This window comes from Canis lupus, chromosome 5, assembly GCF_048164855.1.
Source record: "Canis lupus baileyi chromosome 5, mCanLup2.hap1, whole genome shotgun sequence".
In the NCBI taxonomy this organism is placed as follows: Eukaryota; Metazoa; Chordata; class Mammalia; order Carnivora; family Canidae; genus Canis; species Canis lupus.
The window spans coordinates 42,669,560-42,692,368 of record NC_132842.1 but is presented as its reverse complement, the minus strand read 5'-3'; the positions used below and the strand labels follow the sequence as shown (position 1 = coordinate 42,692,368).

At 37.2% G+C, this 22,809-nt stretch overlaps 1 protein-coding gene across 19 annotated transcripts in view; it reads left to right on the top strand.

Moving 5' to 3' along the window:
• The window catches only part of JAKMIP2 (janus kinase and microtubule interacting protein 2), a 178,489-nt gene that overhangs the window by 56,979 nt on the left and 98,701 nt on the right, over nt 1-22,809 (top strand). The window lies entirely within an intron of this gene.

Here is a 22,809-nt window from a genome sequence, read left to right as displayed (position 1 = left end):
AAAGGAACTGTAGCTATTTTCCCTTTTAATTTTTTAAAAGCAGACAATTCTTTGAGAATATTAGGTATTGTGGTATCTAGAAGACAGCAAATTAGTTTTGTTTTTATCAATCAGAACACCAGACTTGACATCTTTAACATCAGATGGGTTAGTTTCTTCATTTTGTTGTCAAAAATAGACCTCTGTGCCCCAGAGCCGAAATATGTAACACAAAGACTGAGTTTGGGTATGAAGAGGAACCGTAGCTCTTTACTTGCTTGGTGGAGCAGAGGAGGCTCAGGCTTTTAAAATCTGCAAGTCTCTCCACTCCCCCTGGAAAGGGTTGGGGCGGGGGCTTTAGAGGGAAATACAGGATCCAGCCGGTTTTGACAGGAATTGTATATGTGCCGTCAGCCTGGTTTGTCATGGGTTGGGGGGAGGTACTGGGTTCCCGGAACAAAAGGCTAAGAAGGGAGGAGGGGAGGTTTGCAGAAGAGAGGAAAAAGGTTACTTCAAGCTTGGCTGAAGCATTAGTGCAGGTCATTTTGATTCTGTTCAACTTTATGCTTTTAAGAGGTTTTTTTTTTTTTTAAATATATTTTTTTAATTTTTATTTATTTATGATAGTCACACAGAGAGAGAGAGAGAGAGAGGCAGAGACACAGGCAGAGGGAGAAGCAGGCTCCATGCACTGGGAGCCTGATGTGGGATTCGATCCCGGGTCTCCAGGATCGCGCCCTGGGCCAAAGGCAGGCGCCAAACTGCTGCGCCACCCAGGGATCCCCCTAAGAGGTTTTAGTTGCATATCTGATGTAACTCAAATATTGTCACCATCTTTCCATGAATAACATTGCCCCATGTTATGCTTCGATTGACTGTACTTTGCTGGAGCTGGTCTTGTACTTTAAAAGTCTCAAGCAAATACCCTTTATTCTATAAGAAAAAAAAGAAATAAGAAATTTCAGTTGATAATATTCTGGGGCCTGCTTGTGCAAATTCTCAAAGATCTAGAAAGTTGGGGAAATCATGAAGAGGAATTTTTAGGAAACAGCAACTCTTTACACAAGGAACCTTCCGTGAGCAAAAGGCATAATCAAAAACAAAGAAAAAATTAAAGAGATGGAGGTAGGGGAGAGAGGTGAAGGGAAGGGTAAGAAAGACTAGGGAAAGAAAGAGGGGAATCACTAAAAAGAGCAAGGAGACAAACCTGAAATCTGTGATAGCAAGTTATAACAGCATCCCTGAAAAAGCACACAGGTATTTATAAAACAGCCAGGGTGAGAATTGCAACCAGAAGCAAAATCCTTAGATTAGTCATTTGCAGCAAAGTTGCACAGAGAGCGCAAAGAACAGTGAGTTGATTTTTAAAATGTTATAGATTTGGAGGACCCTTTAGAAATCATTCAGTTCACTGGCTTTAAAAGGTACCTTCAAATACTTTCTGTATTATAAACTATTTGTGAATACCCATGATAACAAAGACTAATACCTGTTGACAGGTAGTAGAGAGTTTGTTAATTAACCTTCAATACTTACCATTTTTTTTAAAGATTTTATTTATTTATTCATGAGAGACACAGAGAGAGAGGCAGAGACATAGGCAGAGGGAGAAGCCGACTCCCCATGGGGAGCCGGATGTGGGACTCGATCCCAGGACCCCGGGATCACGCCCTGGGCCAAACGCAGACACTCCACCACTGAGCCACCCAGGTGCCCCAATACTTATCATTTCTAAGGGGAAACCTTCCTAAGAGGTTGTAGCCCTGGGAAAAATAAAGAAGGTTACACCCATTCCCTTCTCACCTGAGTATGGAAGAAATAGGATTGAAAAGCAATGACATCATTAGATGACCCCTTCAGGGCCATCTTTTCCTTTTTTCTTTTTTTAAGGATTTTATTTTTAAAAATAATTACTGTACCCAGCGTGGGGCTTAAACTTACAACTCTGAGATAAAGGGTTGCAATATCCACCAACTAAGCCAGCCGGGTACCCCTTGTAGGGGCCATTTTTCACTCAGGAGTGTTTAAAAAAATAAATAAAAAGTCCCCCTATGGTTATGGATTATAATTTAGTCAACTTTGCTTTATGTTCTTTGAGACTATGTTATTAGATACACATTTAAAATTTTTCTATCTTTCTGGGGAAATTGAATTTTATCATTATGAATTTAATCTATTTACTTCTAGTATATATATATTTTTTGTTATTAATGCAGGCAACGCTTTCTTCAGTTTTGTTTTATTTGTAACTATTTTATGTCTTCGTACTATAGATAGGGCTCTTTAAAAAGCACGTAATTTTGTGTTTTTTGCTTGCTTTTTCCCAGTGGGCTAATTTTATCTTTTAACTGACGTATTTAATTTAATTTAATTTAATTTAATTTGATGTAACATAATGTCATTACTGATATTTGAATTTATATCTACTACCTCATAATATAGTTTTATGTTTGCCTCAAGAGTTCTATATTAGTTTTTTTCTTCTCCTTCCTTAATTTCTTTTGGATTAATAGGAAAATTTTTAATTATTTAATTTTTTTTATTTTTTTAAAAGATTATATTTTTTTATTCATCAGAGACACAGAGGGAGAGAGAGGCAGAGACACAGGCAGAGGAAGAAACAGGCTCCACACAGGGAGCTGGACATGGGACTTGATCCCCGGTCTCCAGGATCACACCCTGGGCTGAAAGCAGGCGCCAAACCGCCAAGCCACCCAGGGATCCCCTAAAAATTTATTTATTTTAGAGAGAGAGCACTTGAGTGGGGAGAAGGAGAGGGAGAGAGAGAGAGAGAGGGGTAGACCAGGAGACTCCTTACCAGGCGGGGACCCAGACATGGGGCTTGATCCCAGGACCCTGAGATCATGACGTAAGCCAAAATCAAGAGTTGGAAAATTGGACATCCACATGCAGAAGAATGAAACTAGACCACTCTCTTTCACCATACACAAAGATAAACTCAAAATGGATGAAAGATCTAAATGTGAGACAAGATTCCATCAAAATCCTAGAGAAGAACACAGGCAACACCCTTTTTGAACTCGGCCATAGTAACTTCTTGCAAGATACATCCACAAAGGCAAAAGAAACAAAAGCAAAAATGAACTATTGGGACTTCATCAAGATAAGAAGCTTTTGCACAGCAAAGGATACAGTCAACAAAACTCAAAGACAACCTACAGAATGGGAGAAGATATTTGCAAATGACATATCAGATAAAGGGCTAGTTTCCAAGATCTATAAAGAACTTATTAAACTCAACACCAAAGAAACAAACAATCCAATCATGAAATGGGCAAAAGACATGAACAGAAATCTCACAGAGGAAGACATAGACATGGCCAACATGCATATGAGAAAATGCTCTGCATCACTTGCCATCAGGGAGAAATACAAATCAAAACTACAATGAGATACCACCTCACACCAGTGAGAATGGGGAAAATTAACAAGGCAGGAAACAACAAATGTTGGAGAGGATGCGGAGAAAAGGGAACCCTCTTACACTGTTGGTGGGAATGTGAACTGGTGCAGCCACTCTGGAAAACTGTGTGGAGGTTCCTCAAACAGTTAAAAATATACCTGCCCTACGACCCAGCAATTGCACTGTTGGGGATTTACCCCAAAGATACAAATGCAATGAAACGCCGGGACACCTGCACCCCGATGTTTCTAGCAGCAATGGCCACTATAGCCAAACTGTGGAAGGAGCCTCGGTGTCCAACGAAAGATGAATGGATAAAGAAGATGTGGTTTATGTATACAATGGAATATTACTCAGCTATTAGAAATGACAAATACCCACCATTTGCTTCAACGTGGATGGAACTGGAGGGTATTATGCTGAGTGAAGTAAGTCAGTCGGAGAAGGACAAACATTATATGTTCTCATTCATTTGGGGAATATAAATAATAGTGAAAGGGAAAATAAGGGAAGGGAGAAGAAATGTGTGGGAAATATCAGAAAGGGAGACAGAACGTAAAGACTGCTAACTCTGGGAAACGAACTAGGGGTGGTAGAAGGGGAGGAGGGCGGGGGGTGGGAGTGAATGGGTGACGGGCACTGGGTGTTATTCTGTATGTTAGTAAATTGAACACCAATAAAAAAAAAAAAATTTAAAAAAAAAAAAAAAAAAAAAAAAAAGAGTTGGATTCAACCAAATGAGCCATCCAGGCACCTCAATAGGAAATTTTAAAGTCATTTAGTTTCTTTTCTCTGTTAACTTAGCAGTTACAAGCTCTTTATTCTTTTAGTGCTAACCTAGTTGTAACACAGTCTTGAGTTATCAAAGTCTGATTTTACTACATCTATCTTCCTCCTAGTCCTTAAAATCATATTTATCCCTCTGGAATTCTAGAAAGATGTGCTATTATTTTTGTGAATAATTTTGTGAAAAATTTTTTGGACCATTCATTATATTTTAAAAGAGTTACTGGGTTTGAGATTATTAATCCCAGACTACTTTGATAGCTAATAGATAGAACAGAATGAGTATGTTTGACGCCATGTGCTGTTCTTTCCTATAACGTGTAATGATGGCTCACATAGTCTGCATATTCAAATTTTAAAATAGTCTGTGTTCATTTAGATTTGCCCAGATTTTTATCACTTTCCTGTTCCTTATTTCTCCCCACATACCATTTTCTTTCTGCCTGAAGAATATTCTTCAGAATTTTCTTTAGCATCCATCTGAAAGGTCTTTATTTTACCTTCATTTTTTTAAAGATTTTATTTATTTATTAATTCATGAGAGACAGAGAGAGAGAGAGGCAGAATCATAGGCAGAGGAAGAAGCAGGCTCCCTGCAGGGAACCTGATGCAGGACTCAATCCCAGCACCCTGGGATCACAACCTGAGCTGAAGGCAGACCCTCAACCACTGAGCCACCCCAGTGTCCTTTTACCTTCATTCTTAAAGGATACTTTCAGTAGATACAGGATTCTCATTTGACCATTACTCTCTTTTAATGTACTGCAAGTATCATTCCACTGTCTTCTGCTTCTCAAGTTGCTGTTGAGAGTCAAGCTATCAGTATAATTGCTGTTCTTCTGTAGGCTGGCCATCTATTCTGCTCTTTAAGATTTTCTCTTTATTTTTGATTCTTGCTGGTACTTATTGGACTTCTTGAATCTATGGGTTGGTGGGCTTTGTCAATTCTGGAAAAATTTAGCCATTATCTCTTTAAACACTGCCTCTGCCCCATTCTGTCTCTTGGATTCTTCTGTGGCTCCACTAAACATACACCAGACTTCCATGCAGAATCCTCGATGTCTTCTGCATTTTGCATCATTTTCCATCTCTTAATCTCTCCATGATTTTGACCTTTCACTCTCTGATTCTCTTTGTTGTACCTAGACTACAAGTGAACTCATCTATTGATTTCATAATTTTACTTGCTATTCCTTCTCAGTTCTACAATTTATATGTCACTTTTTATATTTTTAAGGTTGCCTTTCAAAACTTTCCAGTTCAGTTTTTATCTGCTTGAGTTAGGTAGCCGTAGTTGCTTTATAGGACCTTTCTGGTCCTATAATACTTGAAGTCTTTGTTTCTGTTGTCTCTTGCTTCTGCTGGTTTTTCAGAAATGCTGTCTTGTCTCTTCATATCATCATTGATTGGTGCCGAGCATGGTAGTTCAGTAATTGTTAGTAGAAATTGAGCGTCCTACATCAATTTTCTTTTGCCTTTCCCACTGTTCTGTGACTAATAGCAATCTGGGATTACCTTAATCTAAATTTGGAGTTTGAGATTTTCTGGGTCATGTAGATGACTCACTGCCAGGCTGGAGTCTTTATAAATATTCATGTACTTGTACTTCATCTTTTCTTTAAGTATGCAGCACTCTGAGGTCCTAGCCCAGAGCAAGGACAGTTTACCCAGATCCCAGCTTTGTCCCCTCTAGCCTCATTAGTCTATCAAAAACTCACTTCAGCCTCTTGGCCATCTCTCCTGGATTAGTGAATATCATCAGACCAAAAGCCCCTGATTGCTACGTGTTCTTGGCTCTGGGTTCCTATTTTTCCCCAAATCTCAGCCTAGGAATTCTTTGCAGATCATCTTTGTTCTTTAGTGCCTTTTAAACCTTGGAATTTTTTTCCCGGCCTTTTAAGTTGCCTTTATTGGTTGAAGGTTGGTCAGAATTATCTGGTCTGCTGTTAATTAATGAGAATCCCCAATGTACTTAAACATTTACTATTTTTTCCTCCTATTAGTTTCTTTATAACTAAAAAAGGGATTACCTGCTTCTTTAGACTGTTTCAAGTGAACTGATGCATCCAGAGCCCCGAGGATAGTATCTGGTACTTAGTGAATGTTCAATATAAATATATTGTTTTTCCTAATATTATTGCTGTTTGTTAAAAATATCTCCAAAAAAATGGAGTTGCCTGGGTGGCTCAGTCAGTTAAGCGTCCAACTCTTGATTTTGCCTCAGGTCATGTTCTCAGGGTCATGAGATTGAGCCCCTCCCCCTCGGGTTCCCCACTGTACAGACATCGTCTGCTTGAGATCCTCTCTTTCTCCCTCCCTCTGCCCCTCCCCCTACTGTGTGCTCAGTCTCTTTCTCAAATAATAAATAAATCTTTAAAATGTGAAAAAAATACCTCCTAAAAAATGGATCTTTGACATTAATGAAGGTTCACAATTGCAAAGAGGTGTAGTTCTTAAAATATCAAGAAGTTAAATGTTAAACAATTTTGTAGTAGTGTAATAAAGATATGCTAATTCTACAGTCCTTAAATTGAAAACAAAGCTGAACCAGCTGCATTAAATCACTCCTGACTAGAAATATTTTAAATATAAAATGTCATAAATTTACCTAATATATTATCAATATTCAGGATGGTGTGGTTTATTTTTGGAGATAGCCAGTTTTTATAGTTACCTATATTCTCACTTTCCTGCCCTCTTTGTACACGTATTTCTGAATTGTTATCCATATTACTTAAAGAAGCCCTGTCTAACTAGAACTACTTGGGTTTATGATTTCGGCATAAGGAAGAGTATTTATTTCAACATTTAGAATTTTCAAAAGGGTTACTGCTTAAGCTTTTACTTGAGAAAGAAAATTGGAAGTGCCTACATTTGAAGCTGAAATGTGTGCCCTTCCATTTTTGCTTTTAAACATTCATAGACATAGCCATTATTTCCATCAGAGTAGGAGGAGTGGGTGCTAGGTGCTGTGTGGTTAAGGTGTCTAAATTAAGATGGATGAAGGAGCAACCGAGTGAAACATCCAATTCCTAGTTTTAAAATATCTCCTCTCCCCTCCACTAACTGATATTGGCAAAGCAATTTTATGATGTGAGAAAGCCACACAAATAAATGTATGTGAAGCTTTGCGTAAGTATTATTAGCAGAAGGACTTTCAAATTTTTTTCTCTACTTGCATGTTCCTACTGTTTCAGCAGATTCATCTGATTTTACAAGGGATGATACATAAAATATGATCTTTTTCATACCAAAATTGAAAGAGAAACAGGACTTTATGAAATGATGGATAAAAAGGCACTATCTAATCAAATCTAGTCATTTAACAGATGCAGAAACTGAGACCTAGGGAACATAAATTGCTTTAACACAAATAAATTTGATCAAATCCCTTCCCTGGGCTGAGGCAAACCCAGTGGGAAGCTTGATCCTATGGGCCTTCCAGTTATTTCCTGGATAACTGCAAAGCATGACTTCTGCAGGTAAGTGTGGAGTGTAGCCAAAAAGGTCAGCCCAGAAAATGAGGAGAGTTTCAGAACAGGGCTGATGGTATGTGTGCAGTAGAAGAGCTGAGACAAAGCCAGAGGTTCTTAGAACAGAGAGGATTTGGACCAGAAAACAAAGTTCAGAGTGAAAACATGGCATACATTTTTGAAATCTAAATAAAGCAAGGTTCCTTATAGAATGTTCTAAATGATGTAAAGTCTGTGCAACTAGTTTAACGTTGTATAGCAGGTAAAGGCCTCTTTATCAACATCTTAAAATCTACCATTTCATAAAAATTTACAGTGTGTTTATACTGTAATTTACATTCATTGTTGTGTTTAATCTTCTAAAATACTCATGAGGTTAGTGATAGTACTATTCAACTTTTATCCACAAGGAAACTGAAGCTTAATAAAATTAGGTTGTCCCCAATTCCCATAGCATCTGTCTCTAAGCTGTCTGCATTGTCACTAATATTGTCACCTTGTTTCCATGTTCCTTAACATTTGTTTCTCCTGCCTAATTGAAAAGTCCAGGAAGAAAGAAACCCTTAACTTTAATTCACTACTGAGTCTCCACTTCCAAGCATAGTACCCAATGCCAAATCAATACTTGTTGAATAAACTAATAAATGTAAATGAATAGAATACACTATTTTGTCATCACTCCTATGGACCAGCAACCACCTCATCCTGACCCTAGAAAACCCTAGGCTTTGGGTTTGATGGCATGTTTCCCCTCCTATTAGACACAGGCATCTATTTCTTGGCAGTCATGGTTCTATTGTCTTTTCCATGGAGCCCATGTTCTCAAAGTCCCTATGAACATGAAAATAAGGACAGTTGTTTGTTTTTTTTTTTTTTAAGGTGGATCCATTCATGTCTCTATCATTGTAAAATGCTGTCATTTAGCATTTTACCTTGTCAACAAAGTGAATAATTTTCAGGAAGATCAGCCTAAGACTTTGGCTTTATGAAATACTGTAAATATTTTTATTCCTCTTTTTTCAGAAACAGTCATTTCTTACCTAGACATTTCATTCCTTGGAATGTGTCCTTACAACTGATTCAGAAATCTGCACCAAGATAAAAAATAATAGTAGTACCTTGCATTTGCATAATGTAATTAAGTTTTCAGAGCTGTATCCCATCACATCTATCATTTTATTTTATGTTTCTCTTCAGCAGAACCTTGGTGCATTTTGAATTCATTGTGCCATAACAATATATAGTTGAATACCATTAAAACATTGGTATTGAAGGATAGAACTACAACCTTCATTTGTATAGCACTATATAAACTGCTTTCACATATATTATTTTAATGGACCTCACAACAACTCTGAAAAGGAGATAAAGCAAGTATTATCATCTTTATTTTACAGACCAGGAAATGGCATCTCAAAACGTAATTGACTTGTTTCTGAAGGTCACCCACCTAGTAGGTGGCAAAGCTCAGACTGGATTCTACAATTTCTGACTTTTAAGTGAAATAAGCCCATTGCAAAAGATCCTATATTGTGTTTTTCACTTCTTGACACTTTGCTGTACATATAATACATACCTGTTGGTTTTAGATATCTTATTTGACTTTTCTTTTTTGATAGCTAATATATTTGATAGAAGAGATATAAAATTGTGTCACTGCAGAATATATGTATCTCTGTAATATTATAAAGCACTGGCAATATATTTTGAAAAATTTTTGGAGGGGTGCCTGGGTGGCTCAGTCAGTTAAGCATCTAACTCTTGATTTTGGCCTAGGCTATGATTTAAGGATTGTGGGTTGGAGCCCCATATCGCATAGGAGTCTCTGCTCAGTGGGGAATCTACTGCTCCCTCTCCCTCTGCCCCTCCCCTACCTTCCGCTTGTGCTTTCTTTCTTTTTCTCTCTCTCTAAACATAAATAAATAAGTCTTTTAAAAAATACAAAGCAGGAGAACAAGAATAAAAAGAGTAGAATATTTTCCTCTCATTTACTTTATATTGATTTCAGCATAAGTCATTAATATGTGACTTTGTTAGTAGGATAGACCACAGAAGCCATTTAGTTGCATTTTTTATTTTATTTTATTTTATTTTTTTAAGATTTATTTATTTATTCATTCAGAGAGAGCGAGAGAGAGGCAGAGACACAGGCAGAGGGAGAAGCAGGCTCCCTGCAGGAAGCCCAATGTGGGACTCGATCCCCGGTCTCCAGGATCACACCCCGGGCTGTAGGCGGCGCCAAACCGCTGCGCCACCGGGGCTGCCCTAGTTGCATTTTTTAAATAACTTAAAGGGCATACTTGTACACATCAATACATGTGTACATATTTAAATAGAGATGCTTTTATAAATCCATGTACGTGTGCATAGAAATAATTACATGTGTGTAATTTTAGGCATGGGTGCATATACAAGTAATTACAGATATGTACATAAACATTTTAAGGGGATGTGTGCATGTATATTTACTTTTTTCTTATACAACGAATTTTTTTTTCACTTTTGTTGAAATATAGTTGGCATATTACATTGTATTCATTGTATTAGTTTTACATGTACAGCCTAACAATTCCGTATATGTATTCATAGCAAAATAATTACCATAATAAGTTTAGTTAACATTTATTACTATACATAGTGACAGATTTTTTTATTTTGATGGAAATTTTTAAGCTCTACTCTCTTAGCAACTATCAAATATGCAGTACAGTATTGTTAACTATAGTCATCTTGTGCATTATAGCGCTAGAACTTAATTATCCTATACCTGGAAATTTGTACCTTTCGACCACCTTCACCCATTTCCCTTATACTCCAATCCACACCTCTGTCAACCACAAATCTGATCTCTATTTCTATGAATTTGGCTTTTTAAGATTCCACATATAAGTGAGATCATTCAGTATTTGTCCTCCTCTGACTTATTTTACGTCTGTGTGTATGTCTTTATACACAAGTACATTCAAGTGTATGTGATAGTTGCATAATGTAGATCCTTAACATTCTCAGCAGATGTGTAAGATCTTCTCAATTCCCCTAATGTAATGAAGTTTTCATAACACAATTACAAAATATCATTTAGGGCACGTGGGTGACTCAGTGGTTGAGCATCTCTGCCTTTGGCTCAGGTCGTGGTCCCAGGGTCCAGGGATCAAGTCCTGCATTGGGATCCCTGCAGGGAGCCTGCTTCTCCCTCTACCTATGTCTCTGCCTCTCTCTCTTTTTATTTAAAGATAAATAAAATCTTTAAAAAATATATCTTTTAAACATAAGACAGCTCCACAGATCTAAACTATGTATATGAACCATTTGATAGACCTTACTTGCTGCCACAGCTCTCAACTTCTTAATTTTTTCAAGACCTCTTATTTATTTATTTATTTATTTATTTATTTATTTATTTATCACTCTCAGGTTTTTTCACACCCACACCAGGACCAACTATTGGCTGTATCGGGAGGATGATTTTCACCAGGAGACAAATTGTGCTATTGGTGAGGTGATAATGTTGCTTCACTTTTAGGAAAGTCATAGTGCTTACTTCAACAGCACATACACTTAGAAAAGTCACTGCACTTCTAAAGAGTAAGGCTGCTTTGGATATTGGCAGTTGCCTAGGATCACTCACTAGCAGTAACCTAGGCTGCCCACTAGTTTCAGAGTACCCATAGTTCGAACCTGGGAAACCGCAATATTAACAATGGCCTCATGCCATGGACCTTTGAGGTCACTCACAAATGCTGTATTTCTTTGGTTAAGACATAATTCATTGTATTTTATTACAGTGATTTACTACCATGTTTTTAGGAAAAGAAAATATGTCAGTTGTAAGCAGTGTCTCAATTTCTGGAATATTGAAGTATGTGGGGGGATCATATTAGAATGGAAGGAACAGAAGTTAAAATTGTGGATGAAAAATAACAAGTTTAAAGAGTTGTTTACTCTTAAATTAATGATTAAACTAATCATAATTAAACTCTAAGTGTTGGTAGTTCTAATTCCAATTTATTCCTCCTCCCACCAGAGTAGCTGTCAGTTAAGTCTTTAAGTATTTTGCACATCAGAATCACCTGGGAACTTCTAAAAATGAAGATTCCGTGTCCTCACCTTAGAGTTAATTCAGAATGTGTAGAGATAGTTTTAACTAACTCCTCCTTAAATCTCTTCAAAGCTTGAGAATCAATATCTGAAACCCATGGCTGAGAGAAATATGGATCTTTCTTTGGCCTGCTTTCCTTTTTAAATTTTATTTCGATTTTCATTTGTCTTTTCTTTTTTTTTTAAATTGATATTATGCTTCCATTGTCACTTGGACCCTAGTTAGAATTTCATCTTATGTATCTAAATGTGTAGAATATCTTCATACTCCATAACACTTCCAAGAATATCTCCTAAGAAAATCTTTTAGAAAGTAAATATTTGTTGGTAGTATATAATATAAATTCAAATCTCTCTTCTCTCTGACTTCTACTCTTAGGAGAAAGTGCTCAGAAATCATCCCCAGCTGGGATGCCTGGGTGTCTCAGTCAGTTAAGCACCTGCCTGTTTCAGCTCTGGTCATGACCAGGGTCCTGGGATCGAGTCCAGCATTGGGCTCCCTGCTCAGTTGAGAGCCTGCTTCTCCCTCTCTCTTTCCGTCTGCCTTCCGTTCTCCTTCTGCCCCTGCCTGTTGTCTCTGTCAAATAAATAAATAAAATCTTTTAAAAAAAATCACCCCCAACTTAAGTTTTTTCGTACCTGACCTTTCTCAGACTGGTCAATGTTTAGCCTTCTTCAAAACAGCCACAAGTTCTGTCCTGTGGAAACATCAATTCAGATCATGGCTCCTTTCCCACCTCTTATTTCAATTCCTTTTTGCTAGGAAGACTCTTTACTTGCTATTTTGGACCTGATTTATGTAGCAGACATTGACTCACCAAATTCGGTGTCACAAACCCGCTGTTACATATCACATCGACAGTCTTACTTAAATATTTGGAAGGAGAATGCATGGCGGAAAATATGTATATCTGTCAAATTTGGAGTGGGATATGTCACCAGGGAGGATGTACCAATGCTAGCAAAATTGGTGGCTACACATTGAATTTCTGTGAGCAATAGCATCATAAAAGTAGAATAAGAGTATCTCATGGGTCATGGGAGGGGACGCTATCACTCTACCACAATTTAGTAGTAATACAGTATTTCCTAAAGTGTGATGTTAAATGGGACAAGGATGGATTTTTTCCCCTATAGTTATATATTTATTGTAGCAGTTAATTGAAAAATATTACATACCAGAACTTTGGTCTTATAGATATGTCTGCTTAGATGAAGGCCAAAATAGACTTTAAGGAAAAAATGAGTTGAATGAAAGGAAAATTAATTAGATAATATTATAGGTAACATGTAACTGGAGTGAAAATTGTGTGGGTTGTATGAAAATGTCTGACGTTTGGGAAACAGTGTATTTATCAATATTGGCTGTACATCTATCATGGGCATCCAGCACCCTTGGGAGCACATGTTCATTTCTGTCCTTTCTGGGATTCTACAGCTTGGCTGCACTTGCCAGGTACTCTGCACAATGCCTGACACATAGAATTAATTACTATGTATTAAATTACAATGTCTGTTTAAACTGTTCAACTTCCTGTATAAAAAAAAAATGTTCACATGTCCTCAAAAAAGGCCTTGGAGGACAACACAAAGATAAAAACACATATGCTCTGACAACAGAAAGAACCCTTTACTGACTGTCATTTGCTGAGTAGATTATTAAGCTTCTCAGAGTCTCTGTTTTCCCATCTGATAGATGGAGGTAATATTTAGGTAGATTGTCACTTTAAGGATAAATGGCAGAATTTTCATCAATTTCTAGTCATACTGCATGGCGCATTGTAGGTTTTCAGTACTATAACTGTTCTTTTTGTTTTTTTAGTTTTTTAGAGAGATGTCCATTATATTAGGTGGCCATTAAAGGTGTTAAGAAAAAGAATTTTGAATATTTATGACAGAAGACATTAATTCACAGGCGTCATTGGGAAGAGGGACAAGACAGAGGAAGAGATCATGAATAGAGTACCTCAGCCAGAGTCTCCCTCCCTATCCTTACCAGTGCTGACTGCAAAGGGTTTCTGGTCAATTCTCTGTTAGAACCCACTTACTGACCTTGAACCTATTCCTGATACTCAAGACTTGGGGAAGATGAAAACAGCCAGCATCCCTTTTAAGCCTTTCTTTAATCAGGTAGCTAAAGTGATTCGTTTCTTCAAGAGTGTTTCCTTATTAACAACATTTTAAAACTCTTCTGTCCATTCTACTCTTTGTCTCAGCTGCATGATATTCCACTGTAGAGCTATTCCATTGTAGAGGGTGATATTTAAATTGTTTCCAGTGTCTTGCTACTACAAACAATGCTATAGTGACTAACCTTACACATTTATTTCACACATGTGCAACTATACCTATGGTAGAAATTCCTAGAAGTAGAATGTCTAAGTCAAAGGGTGTGTGCATTTTCAATTGTCAAAGATGTTGCCACATACCTCTGCAGGAAGATTGTGCAACTTTACTTTTCCACTACAGTACAGGACAGTTTCCCCACATCCATGCCAAAAAAGCACTTTAAAAAATGTTTTTCCTGATACATAAAAAACAGAATTATAGCTTTAAATTGCAAGTCTTTAGTTGTGCATAAGATTGAACTACTCTCTTTCACTGCGCTGTATTAAACTGAGAGACCAACCTCCCACCCACACACTTTATCCTTAGGATAGATGGTCAGAGCATTTCTGCCTTGAAATTGACCTTAGATTTCACTTAGCCCAACTCTCACTTTGCAGGTCTGGAAGCTGAAGCCCAAAGTGTAGAGAGTTTTGCCAAGAGTCACATAGCACCTCAAACATATCTTTTACTTAACAAGTGACCATTCACTGTCTCTGAATTAAGTGCTCTTCCAATTCCCTTCTGACGCCAATAATCTACCACTTAAGATGCAGAAAAGATAAATGATTGTACTAGAATTCTGGGGTTCAAACCTAGTTTGAGCAAGACAGGTTTTTCTGCACATTCACAATGGGCTTGGCTTGTCTGATTCAAAAGGCATTCCAAGGAATCAAGTAATCAGAGGATAATTATCCTTAAGAGCAAGGAATATTCTCCCTTGTAGCACCAATAAGCAGATTCCAAAGTGATTTCGCTCATGCATCCTGGCTATAACAGATGATGAGATAAAATTATCCCGGCTGATTTGTGTTCAGATGTTTGCTTGTACCTTGTTATTCACACTCTGCTATGCTGTGAGTGCTATTTTCTCTCTCCGGCTTTACCCAGTAAATGCTGCATCCATCAGAAAAGTGAACAAACACAACTCCATTGGGCCTCTGACCGTCTTTACACACAGCCACACTGTAATGCTTCTGCTTCTGAGAAGCTTCCTAACTCCACCTCAGATCTTTTCTTCAAAGTCAGAATAATCAGTCTTACCAACTACAAAAAATTACTAACAGTCAAAAATCTGTAAGAAGTTAAAGAATCCAAATCTGTCAGACTTCACCATAATGGTCGTGCTGATTGATTATCAAAGAGAATCCATTTGATATTCTATGGAGAAACTGAATGATCTTTAATAGATAATTTAGCCCTGCAGGAGAGTGCATCATCCCGCCCTGGTTAGCTTTCCTCTTTGTACTGATGTTAGTACCAAAGACCTCAGTGGGGGAAGGCAGGGGGACAAAGGGAGAGCACAAAACCATCTCTTCTTGACAGAAGAAAGTATGAGAGATCTGGATTTTATCACTAGATCTACCATTAACTAGCTCTGAGACTCGAAACAAGTCAAAACATACTCTTTACCTGAAGTTCTTTACTGCTTTGAAATTCTAGATTGGCTTTTTTATGCCTTAGGAAATTCCCATTCTGTTGCAAGCAAATAACATCCATTTCAAATTTTTTCAAGTGTATTTGTCAGGAGTTGTTTTACAAGTGACATCAAACTGATGTAAACAGGAAGGGTAACTTACACCATGTAAATGGAAAGTCTAGAGATAGAGCTGTCCTCAAGCATATTTGGATCATCAATGTACTCTCAGTCTTTCTTTGTCTTGGGTTCTACTGCCCTCTGTATTAGCTCTACTTTAATGTTGGCAAGGTAGCCACTACCAGATGTATCCATCAACTTGAGCAAAATAGTTCCATAAAAAGTCCTGGAATTGAGTTTCACCAGACAAAATCACATCCATCCTAGAACGAGCTGCTAGGACCATCTATGGATCGTTTATCAATCTTTTGCCACGCAAGTAGGAGAGAGGTAGAGGGAGAAGCAGTTGGCTCTACTGAAATCATATGGAGTGAGGATGGAAGAGGGGTGGTTCCCTGAAGGAGGTTCTATATGTAGAGATGATGGGAATGTAAGATTAGGGGGCAATCATTTTCGGTATCATTGAAGCTTAACTTTTGCCAACAAGATTCTCAAGGTTCCTACTTCTCTCTCTACTTATCATCTTACTTGTACCAATTGTGAGGGGAAGGAGAAGGAATCTTCATTCATCTTTAAAATATCCTGCCTCTACCACTCAACTACAAACCAGTATCTGGTGGCAGCATGATTCACTTATTATCTTTGGATCCAAGCCTCCTTCGTGTAATCCCAAGATACTCACTACTCTTTAACCAGAATCTGTATTACTTTTCTATATCTTATGTCTCTCCTTAGAGACTTTTTTATTCATGGCATTGGTCCTGATGATATTTTGATGGTACAGGTCTGGGTAAACAAAATCCTTATTATATCCTACAAGGTTCTATATATTCTTACTCCTAGCTACCACTATTTCCCTCTGTCACTTTCCCCTCTTCACAAATGGTCCAACCAATTGAATATGCTCAAATATCAAAACATCCTTAAATTTCTTCTTGCTAGAATGAAGCAGTTCATGATAGGTCCATGTTCCCACTGCAAATACCTAGAAAAGCCATAATATGTTACACACGTTGTATTTTAAAGGCATTTAGAAAGCTGAGGAAGCAAGGAAGACCAGAGGGACTAAAATTTCAGAAAGGAGAGAAACTTTGGGAAGTGATCTGAAGATCTGCAGTTGCTTTTTTTTCCTTGGTGATTTGCTAATTCTTAGTTCTGGCTGCAGGCTGAGAATCGGGCTTGGTCCTGATTCAGAACATTTAGTAGTGACACAATGAAGGAAATTCAAACATACAGCTGGATTTCCCTCATAAGACACTTGCTAAACTCTGAAGCTGTCATTATCTCGTCAAATATTACTTCTCCCCAAGTTTGCCTATTTTCTCCTCCTGGAGATACCATAAGATATATATTAGACTTTCTTGCTCTGATTTACATTTGTGTCAACCTCGTATGCCTTTTTTTCACTCTCATTTTGTTTGTACTATTGATTCATTTCTTCAGCTCTGTCTTCCAGCTCATTAAGTGTTTCTTCATTTGTATCTAAGTTGATAGTCACCATTCATTTAATTTTCAACTATGATTATTTTTTTCCTTCATAAACTTTCAGTTATTGTTATAAAGATTCAATTTTGGTTATTTTAGAAATTCTATTTGTGTGATTACTTTCATAATTTTTATTAAAATTGTCTATTTTATAATTAGTGCTTGTATTCAAAATCTCTTTATGTTTTAATATTTTTAGCATACATGACTTACATTTTGTGCCTGATAATTTCAATATTTGAATCTCTGTAAGTCTGATTTTATTGTCTGCTTCTCTCTCCCAGTAAAATTTTCTACCTTGGAACTTTATCTGGGAGAATTTTTTGAGATCTATTTTGACAGTATGCCTCTCCAAATAGGTTTTCAATTTGCTTCCTTCCATTCACTTAGATCACTGGTTTTTCATCCAACATGTTTTCAAATAACATAGGTAGTATACTTTCAGATCACACACCAACATAAAAGATGGATGACTTGTGGCAATTTCCCTTGGTATTCTTCTGGTAGAGTTGGCTGATATTTAATTCTCTTTGGAAACCCAATTATATGCAGGCTCCTTCATAAAATAAAAGGCCATATTCTTGATAGGTACTAGGGTTTATTTCCTATCCCTAGTGTCCAAGAATCATCACATTTTGGCTGATCCCCCTAGGATCGAATCATCTGTGATTTTTTTTTTTTTTTATATTCCTGGAATCCTATTGTTGGTCTATTACTGGTTGTTGCTATTCTTGTTAACCTGTAAACTCAGGTGTTTAAGTGGGCAAAATGTTTAAGAAAACTAGATCAGTGTATGGCTGGAAAAGAAATTCTTTTTTTTTTTAAAGAAATTCTTTTTAATTAATCTCAATGTCCTAAGCCACTCAGCCTAACCACCTCACTTTTCTGTCTTCCTACCCTCTTTCTTCATAGTCTTATTCTTATTTACTCTTATAAAAGACTCCTTTGGGATCCCTGGGTGGCGCAGCGGTTTGGCGCCTGCCTTTGGCCCAGGGCGCGATCCTGGAGACCCGGGATCGAGTCCCACGTCGGGCTCCCGGTGCATGGAGCCTGCTTCTCCCTCTGCCTGTGTCTCTGCCTCTCTCTCTCTCTCTGTGAGACTATCATAAATAAATAAAAATTAAAAAAAAAAAAGATTGTCCCTCTCCCTCTGCTCCTCCCCTCATTAACTAAATAAATACATACATAAATATATAAAAAAAAAAAGACTCCTTTAATTATTTTCTCACCAATGTAGATAACTTTCAGATCTGTTTGTCAATTCCCTTTTCTTACCCTGGAAATCTTTCTATATCTGTCTTCTCTGTATCCAACCAGGTTAAAGCCAAATTCTGTCTTGTTTAACAATTGCAGTAATTTTTTTACTGTAACCCATTTTGACTCACTAATGCACAACTTTGTTCATGTCACACACCTATTCAAACCATCAGCAATCCATTTGACCTACTAAACAAGGCTTTTAGCTGGCTTAAATTTCTTTCCAGCTCTATTTCTCTCAATTTCCTTTACCTACAGCACATAATTGGTGTGTGTTAGTGTTTTCCTACCATATATTATATGTTTTATATATATATATTTGTATATATTTATTTCTTTATTAGATTGGGGTCACAGGATGAGCAAAGGCAAGAAGGGGTAGAAGAGTATAGACCAATTACGGGAAAAGGTGGGTAGCAAATAGATTCTTTATAGACAAATGTTAGACTACATATTGTGATAAATGAGATTTGGGCCAGATTGTAAAGAGCTTTCAATGCCAGAAAGGTTGTCTTCATTCTATGGGCCAGAGGGCACGAATGAAAGACTATATTGTATTTATTTTTGTATAACCACTTTGCACAATTCTAGAGAGCATACATGAATGACATCACTCAAAATTGTGCAGTCATTGGTCTCAGTAAACCTCATACCATATAAAACAAAATCTTAAGCATGCCTGGCATTTGATATCTGCTTACAAAATTTCATCCAGCCTCCACTGGGATATGTCTTAACATTATTTTTGTAGTTACCCAACCTTGTTGGATTGGAGAGAGTTAAGACAGGTAACACTCTGTAATACTGAAAAGATCTCATAGAATATAGTTTTGGTTTTTTTCTCTCCTTTAAAACAGAAGCAATATTCTAATATTATATTCAGATTTTAATTTTTTTATTTATTTATGATAGTCATAGAGAGAGAGAGAGAGAGAGAGAGAGGCAGAGACACAGGCAGAGGGAGAAGCAGGCTCCATGCACCAGGAGCCCGATGTGGGATTCGATCCCGGGTCTCCAGGATTGCGCCCTGGGCCAAAGGCAGGCGCTAAACCGCTGCGCCACCCAGGGATCCCTATATTCAGATTTTAGATACTGGATGTGTTGTGGCTTTAAAGTATAATAGAAATATGTATTATTCCGTATAACCTTACCAGAAAAAAATGTTTTGATTTATTTAACTTCTATCTTTGATTTATTTAACTTATGATATATCAAGAAGATATGTCAAACATTTATTCTCAACTCCTATAAATCATTATGTAATAAATGAGTATAAATGAGGGAGAAAATTTTCTGAGCTAGCTAGCTTTCTGACTTTCTCTGTTTCTCTGTCTCTGTCACACACACACACACACACACACACACACACACACACAGATACACCTTTGTTTCCATAACTATAGGAGAAGAAAAGAGAAGCCTCTTTTGCTGGCTAGAAGCTAAGGAAGAATAAAAATGTCTGGGCCAAGGGCACAAGCTAGGCTTGCTTCATTCAATTGGAGCACTGCTATCACTGTTAGATAATGCCATAAGAAGGAATCCTACTCATCTGGCTCTCCTTAGAGAGGAAATACAGGAACTGGTTTAGCCAAGCTGCAGATTAAGAGAAGCCATCATAAATTTTACTTATTTTGAGTCTTAGGGAAAGAAAGCCTGGATCCTTGAGGGTTTTCTACCTTATAAAGTGGATATGGGAAGAAACCCGGCAAATGGTGCCATTTTGCTTTTCATTTTTATCTTTGACTGTCAACCAATGAATAGGCTTTTGTTTAAGCTTGTGCTAAAGAGCCCTTAATTCAGTTGGATTGGTAACTATCTATTAACTGCCAGATTTGAAATAAAAATCACTCCATAGGAGTCCTGAGTGTTAATACTTATCATATCTTTTTTAAAATTTTTATTTATTTATGATAGTCACAGAGAGAGAGAGAGAGAGAGGCAGAGACACAGGCAGAGGGAGAAGCAGGCTCCATGCACCGGGAGCCCGACGTGGGATTCAATCCCTGGTCTCCAGGATCGTGCCCTGGGCCAAAGGCAGGCGCCAAACTGCTGCGCTACCCAGGGATCCCAATACTTATCATATCTTTAATTTGTTTTGATTCTAACTTGATCGTGAATACTCATCTATAATCTGATTTTGAGAATGAGGGGTTCTTCTAGTCCTATGTCCAAAAATGATCACAAACAAAACAAATTGACTTGCTTGCATGTGCTTCTATTATTCTGTCCCTTCAGTTTATTCAGCTTCCAATTTAAAACATCAAACACAGAATTTGTCCCAATTTTATAAGCTTTGAGCCACATATATTCATTACTTTGGTCAAAAGGACGAGACATAAGGGGCACCTGTGTGATGTGTCTGACTCCTGGTTTTGGCACAGGTCATAATCTCAGAGATTGTGGGATCGAGCCCCATGTTGGGATCTGAGTGCAAAGTTTACTTAAGATTTTCTCTCCTCTTCCATCTGCCCCTTCCACACCCCCACTCACTCTCTCTCTCTCTCTCTTTCTCTTTCTCAAATAATTTTTTTAAAAAGGACAAGAGATATAAAATTTGATTTCTGTGCCTATAAAAACAACTTTGTTTTCTGTGTTTCATTTTCTTCACTTGACATCTTTACTGTATTATTTGCAAAGATGAACTCTAACTTTTCTAACAGCAAAGAATGAATCTGAATAGTGGTAAGAGATAAGGAAAGTTTGTGAAATACACAGGCTCAAAAGGATAAGTAACACACAGGCAAAATTCAGAGAAGCAGAAGAGGCCAAATTATATACCAGACTGTAAAAGATGCAGATGGAAATTGCCAGCCACAAACACGGAGGGAGTCCGGGAGAATGACAAATAGCAGCTTTGACAAGCATAGCCTATCAATTTCACTAGACAATTACAGGACCTGTAGGAATCTTGTTGGAGTAGCTCATTTTCCTGCATGGCCTCTCTGTCAGGAAGTTCTGGCCTGGGGTAATGACTGCTTGTGGTGTAGACAGCCCACTGAGGAGTCCTGTTTCTATTTTCGCTGCCCGTAATAGCATTATGATCCTCAAATTAGCCACAAAGACAAGATAGGAAACACCCAAAAAGATAATGAGCCGGTGGCATCCCCTTGGAAAATGAACTTTATCTTCTCTAGCTAAAACAGAACCTTAAAGGGATTTTTTAAACCTCAGCAGTTTTCCAGTGTAGGCAGTAGCACCTGCCAGCTAACCAGTCAACATTAAATCTCAGATTGAATGAAAGTGACTCTATTTGACACCAAGAGAAGAGCTAAGTTTAAATATATTAAATAATTGTCCATAAAGTTCATTAACAAGTAATTGAAAATGTTAGTAGAAGAAAATATTTCTTTGGGAAGGAAGAAACACCATAGATATGCTTAAAAGATTTAAATTTATACTGAAATGTGGAATGTCTAATCAGAATTTCAACCACAAAATTAATTGGGATTCTGAGTCTTTTACCCACTTAAGCCATTAAACCTGAGTTTTTAACAATCCTTTGAAATTGTGGCTTGACAAGACTGAGACTAAAGACAAAAACTTGAACTTAAAAAATTACCATAAAAATAAGTTAATTCTTCCACTGGAATGGAAATAAGGTGTTATAATTTCATGTTTTGGATGTGTTGTCTTATGCCCTCCACTCCCTGTTGCCCCTCGAAAGATTAATTTTCAGCATTTTTTTATTACAAAGAAAGGTGTTTGCAAAATCCCTTTGCCATTCCTAACCCCACGCACCACTCACCAGTCTATTTATCATCACTCATCACTTTTTAATTCTGAAAGATGAAAAAAGAAAATGATTTGTAATTTATAGTTATGACATAAATGGATGAGATTATCTCAATGACTACTCACCATGGTCTCATCAAATGTCAGATGTCTAATAGTAATAATAATGCTAAAATGTATTGAGTTTTACTGTGTACCATTACTCTTGTATATATTTGCATATATTAGGTTATTTCATCCACACCACAACCCTATAATGCAGAAATTAAAAGGTGGGCAAAGACAAGTTAAGTACTGTGTCCAAGTCCAATATAACTACTATAGGTGGTTAAAGCTGGTTTTTACATCTAGGGTCTGACTCCAGAGCTCTTGCCCTTAACCATTGTGCAACATCATTTCTCTGTAATTTTTAAGATAGATGAGTATGTGACTATATTTATAAATAGCTAACTAAAGATAGAAAAATAGGTATGATTTTTACTGTTTTTGTCAAATAAGAATTGTCTGCTGTTTTAGATTGTATACAAAATTAATGGTACAGATAATTACTTTTGTGCTGTTCAATAAGACAAAAAAATGATAGAGTATCCCCTTTCTCTAACTTCTAGAAAGAAATCATTTGTTTTCATTTTCCACAGTTTTACAGTGTTTATCATCAGTGTTGGAGTTGACAGTTTTCCCTGATATTATTAACTGTCTTGTCAATCTTATCA